At 35.5% G+C, this 5807-nt stretch overlaps 1 non-coding gene across 1 annotated transcript; it reads right to left on the reverse strand.

Annotated features, from left to right (window-relative positions):
• Positions 1–5389: 5389 nt before the first annotated feature.
• Positions 5390–5496, reverse strand: LOC121209079 (small nucleolar RNA R71). Its single transcript, XR_005904196.1, has one exon. It is a non-coding gene; the product is annotated as a small nucleolar RNA R71 (small nucleolar RNA).
• Between the last annotated feature and the right edge of the window lie 311 nt (positions 5497–5807).

Raw genomic sequence — 5807 nt, forward strand, 5'->3', positions numbered from 1 at the left:
CCTTGAAGAATCTACTTTCATAGGAAAGTAACGAAACAATCATATGGACAGTACAGTAAGAGATATTCGGGTTCTTGTGGAACAGGGCCAGAACAGTTTCTGGATTCCCTGTTCCGCCTTTGGAAATTCACTATAAATTGACCAGAGATAATTAGGGGTCATACCATATATGTATGGATTCCTCTCTGAGTCTAGTTCCCATAGAAACAAACGGCATCAGTATTGAAGCTCTTTGCAGAGAGATATCCAAGTCGTAATGGGAAAAGGTCAGTGTAGTCGACCCCTGTAACATGGGAGACTTTGACTAATAAACTGTACTAATTGGCCCGACCAAAAATTCTAGAAAAAAATACATAGGTGGGGACATGAGTCTAGTTTCAGGGAAAAATCACCAAACTGATTTTCGAGTTGTGAAACTCAAGATATGATTTTTGAAGCGACTAGTACTCAGACTGGGCAGTGTCTGGAAGGAAATTTTTCAAAGTTTGTTAACATCTCGTGTCCGACTCCGGTGTCGGTCTCGGGTTCGGGGTGTTACATTACATGCACTATTAGGCCACTTGCATTTGCCTAGCACATTTCTAAATTTTCTCACATAAGTCCTATCAACTAAATTCACATGCAATTAACTAAATCGAAGCTTAAAACTTTCACACATTTATATTCACATATTTTAGGCAATAATTATCACATTCAAATAATTTGGTGACTCGGTCTAGCGGTCCCGAGACCGCTTTCCGACTAGGGTCACTTTAGGGCTGTCACATTGTTTCTATAAACTAAGCCATAAATATTTAATAAAATATTTACAGAGTGTTGTTAAGGTTGTATTAAAATTTCGTTAAGAAATTTTGATGTTTAAATAATTAATTAATTAGAATGGACTAAATTGTAAAAGTTAATAGCTATTAATGTTTACTAACTAAATTGCATAATTAATGGTTTAAGGATCTAAATGCAAATTAGACCCCAGTGTAAGGTAGTGGACGGTAATACTTGTGTTAAATGAATTTTTTATGTTAAAATATTTTTAATTAATTTAATAAGTTAAATTAATTAAAATAAAAACCAAATGTTGTTTTTTTTTAATTCATCATCTTCCACGAAAAGAGAAAACATAGCATGAGAAATCATTTTAAAGGCTTTCAAGGTTCGGCCATGGTTATTTTCTTGCATGGAAAGTTATTTTTCACCTATTTCTAATAATTTTTATGTTTTTGAGATCGTTCGACTAGGTCCAACTAGCTCATACCTTTGTTTTTGAAGCTGTTAAAGATTTTGAATGTTCTCATCGATAAATCTTTATGATTTTAGATGTTAAATGATGAATTTGAAGTATTAGCTATTATTTATAAGAATTTTGTTAAGAAATTTTTAATGATTTAAATGTTAGGGATTAAATTGCGAAAGTAATAATAATTCAAGGACTTGATGTGAAATTGTTACAAATGTGGGCTGTAATGGAAGCTATTGATATTAGAATGGTATCGGTTTTCAATAAAAATTGGTTAATTTGCATGATTAGGACACGGAGACTAAATTGAATAAAAATAGAAAGTTGAGGGTAATTTTGTAAAAATGTCAAAAATGACTAAATTGCATAAAATGAATTGGTTTTACTGCCTGAATTAATGAATTGAATGAAATTATTAATTTAGATCGAGAATGAGTTGAAAATCGAGGAGAAAAGAAAATTTCCAAATAGCTCCTATACTTAGTCATTACTGCAAATTAACTAGATAAGTTCATATAAACTGTAATCAATTTAAATGTTATATAAATTGAATGTTTGTTATGCCATTTTAATGAAATTCAATTATTTTATTAATGTACCAATTTTATGATGAATTGACAATTATCGAGTCCCGGTTGCACCTCAGGAATTCGTTGGAATCAAATGACATGTCATTAAGGTTTTCATGTTTCAAATGCTGGTCTTAAATGTCTTGCAGATGACTGAAGTCCTGCATTTTTCGTGGATACTCCACAGCTCTTGTGAGCAGCATCATGTAGCTTACATTCCGACCCATAGCTCGTGTGAGCAGGCCCATTTCACAGCTCGTGTAAGCAACGATGTAAAGGAAAGGTTACGGTTATATGTTTAAGTACACTTTGTGTGAGCTTTCCCGAGTATCCAATCATATTTTAAGTGGTTCAACAGGCATGAAAAGAAAAGGAATGGTAAGTGTTCAAATGAACTATATCATGTATTAATGAAAAGGATTGAAATGGTAAACTTCAATGGAAATATGCTTATGTTCATGAAAAGGTTGTATGAATCAAATTATGCATTTTCTCATGAAATGGCTTATCATATGGTTGATCCCAAACGAGTTATGTATAAATGCACTAACTCGTGTAATGATGATGATGTTTAGGTTTGTGCCAAGCTTGTGGTTATGGTTGATGTTTATGCTTATGCTTTATACTATGCAAATGAAATAGGTAATGTAACACCCCTAACCCGTATCTTTCGTAGGAACAAGGTTTCAGAGTATTACCGAAACTTTTAGAAACCTTTATAGATAAATCGTACAAGTTACTATTCAAATTCTGAAATCATTTGTAATGTCCCTTAAATGGACCCTTGAGGTCCAATACGAGCATTAGAATCGAGTCGGGACTTAATCGGGATCTCTAAGAATTTTTCACGAAATTAAAAAAATTTTCCAAGGTGCGAGGCTCACATGCCTGTGTGGTTGGGCCGTGTACTACACATGCCCGTTTCCCTAACCCATGTAACTCTCTGACTTACAAGTATTAAGAAATTGAAGTCACACAGCCAAGTCACACGCCCGTGTGCTAGGCCATGTGGCGAATTTTATTTTCGAAATTTAAGGGCAATCTTCACACGGCCATGTCAACCACACGGCTGAGACACACGCCCGTGTCTCTACCCGTGTGCCCAATTCTGAGCATTCTATTTCTCATTTTTAAGATGCAGGGGACACACGGCCGGACCACATGCCCATGGGACAAGCCGTGCGTTACACACGGCCAAGACACATCCCCGTGTGTCTACCCGTGTGGACAAAATAAAGTTATTTCCTAGCCTCACTTATCGCCCAAAACTTACCATTTTCCTGTACCAAAACTCACTAACATATATCCACCAATCCAACATTATAATCACATATAATAAGCCATTGACCACGTTGAATTATTTCATGTATTCATAGATATAAACTTAATCTAGTTCAATCCATGTATTAAACATGATTTGATCAATGATAAACTGTAATTTATACATGTTTTTATCCCATGCTTAGCACATTTATGGATGGTTTCTCCTTAGATTTGGTGAATCCGATGCTCCTAACTCTTTAATTTCATGTTTTATACTTAGGTGAGCATAGGAGAGTAAAAAGAGCGAGAAACAGGCCGAAAATGGAGGAAATGGACCCACATGGGAAATCAACACGGCCTGGACTTCCTCACACGGGCATGTCACACGAGCGTGTCCCTGCCGAGCCCAAGTATAACCCTATTCAGAAAAGGCCAATTTTGAGGGCTCTTAGGCATTCTAAAGCCTATTTAAACACCTGAGGAGGCACTTAGGAGGGAGACGCAGAGTAGGAGGTAAGGAATTACTCAAGGGAAGCTGATTGGTCCATCTCAGAAGCCGGATTCATCATCAAGACTAAAGATCTCCCTTCAATTTCCATTCAAGGGTTTTGGGTTTTCTTTATGTTTTGTGTTCATTATTCTTCTGAGATGTTTTCTTCTATAATTATGAACTAAACCCCTAAATACCTAAGGGGAATGAAACCTAAGACGGATCTTATTATTATTATCTGAATTGTATGATAAATATTTGACTTGTTCTTAATTATGTGTTCTTAATTCTTGTTTTAATATTCCAGGATATTGATTCGAGTTAATGCTCTTATTCAGAGGAGGAATAGACCCTGTCTAAGAGTAAATGTGTCATAATTAAGCAGAGTTGATTGCACGCCTAGAGATAGGGTGATAATATTTTGCCAGATTAGGGTGAAACCTAATAAGGGGATCCATAGATCGAGTTAATGCAACACTAGGTGTTAATTAGAAAGAGATTTCAATTAATCAACCTAGGGTTAGATGTTATTAGTCTCGAGAGAGATAATAATATAACTTAGGGATTTCTACGGATCAATTCCAATGAATAAATCGTTTGATTAAGAGTTAAATAACAAGTGAAGTCTAGGTGGATTTTTCCTTGGGTATTGTCTTAATCAGTCGAGTTTTCCCAAAAGCTTTTTCTCAATCTTCTCTCTGTGCACTCTTAGTTTAGTAATTAGTTTAGATAACCAAATCCCTTAATTTTTAGGCTAGACAATAAAAAGAAGGTAATTACTAGTACTCTTGGTTCCTTTGGGTTCAACAATTCGGTCATGCTAAAGCTATACTACTATTTGATAGGTACACTTGCCTTCATCATGATAATAGTTAGTTTCAAGAACGCACTCTTAGTTTAGTAATTAGTTTAGATAACCAAATCCCTTAATTTTTAGGCTAGACAATAAAAAGAAGGTAATTACTAGTACTCTTGGTTCCTTTGGGTTCAACAATCCGATCTTGCTAAAGCTATACTACTATTCAATAGGTGCACTTTCCTTCATCAGGATAATAGTTAGTTTCAAGAACGATTAATTATAAATATTTAAAATCTATCGCGAATATCACGTATCAAGTTTTTGGTGCCGTTGCCGAGGAACTAGGATATTAGGAACACTCAATTTTTATTACTTTAGCCATTCTACTTTATTTGCAATTTAAATTTTTATTTTCTTTTCTAATTTTTCTTTTATTCATTCCTGGCAGGTTTTTATAGTGTATGACTAGAAGAAACTCGTCGGGACCATTACTGTTTGATAGTGAGATCGATCGCACAGTTCGCAGAACTCGAAGAGAAATAAGGCGAAGCTTACGATACACAGAGGAAGAGCAAGAGGATGATACTTCAACCACAACCGAAGAGATGGCTGAAAACCAAGAAAATCCGCTACCTCCTACTATTGCTGCTAATCAGAATCCTGCTCCACGCACTATGTATGATTATGCTAAACCTTTTTTAATAGGAACTAAATCGAGCATAGTTAGACCTGCTTTAGCTGCAAATATTTTTGAACTGAAACCTAACACAATTCAAATGATACAACAATTTGTTCAATTTGATGGTTTGCAGGACGAAGATCCCAACGCTCACTTGGAACACTTTTTGGAACTATGTGATACATTTAAAATTAATGGCGTTTCTAATGATGCCATTCACCTTCAATTATTCCCTTTTTCATTGAGAAACAAAGCTAAAGAGTGGTTGAATTCGTTACCACGAGGGTCAATCACTACTTGGGAACAAATGACCGAAAAGTTTTTATTAAAATATTTTTCACCAGCTAAAATGGCTAAATTACGTAATGATATCTCTTCTTTTGTGTAGATGGATTTAGAAACACTCTACGATGCATGGGAGAGATACAAGGACCTCTTGAGAAGATGCCCTCACCATGGGTTACCACTCTGGCTACAGGTTCAAACATTTCATAATGGCCTGAATCCTTCAACTCGACAGATGATCGACACAGCCGCTGGCGGAACTATCAATAATAAGACACCTGAAGATGCTAATGAATTTATAGAAGAGATGTCACTGAATAATTATCAATGGCAAGTCATGAGGACAAAGCCAAAAAAAGCAATCGCATTTATAATGTTGATTCGGTCACCATGCTCTCTAATCAGGTAGAACTCTTGAATAACAAAAATTGACGGTTTTCTTAGTTCTTCACAGGTTCACCCAGTAATGCAATGCGAAACAAGTGGAG

The sequence above is a fragment of the Gossypium hirsutum genome, chromosome A10, assembly GCF_007990345.1.
Source record: "Gossypium hirsutum isolate 1008001.06 chromosome A10, Gossypium_hirsutum_v2.1, whole genome shotgun sequence".
Classification (NCBI taxonomy): Eukaryota; Viridiplantae; Streptophyta; class Magnoliopsida; order Malvales; family Malvaceae; genus Gossypium; species Gossypium hirsutum.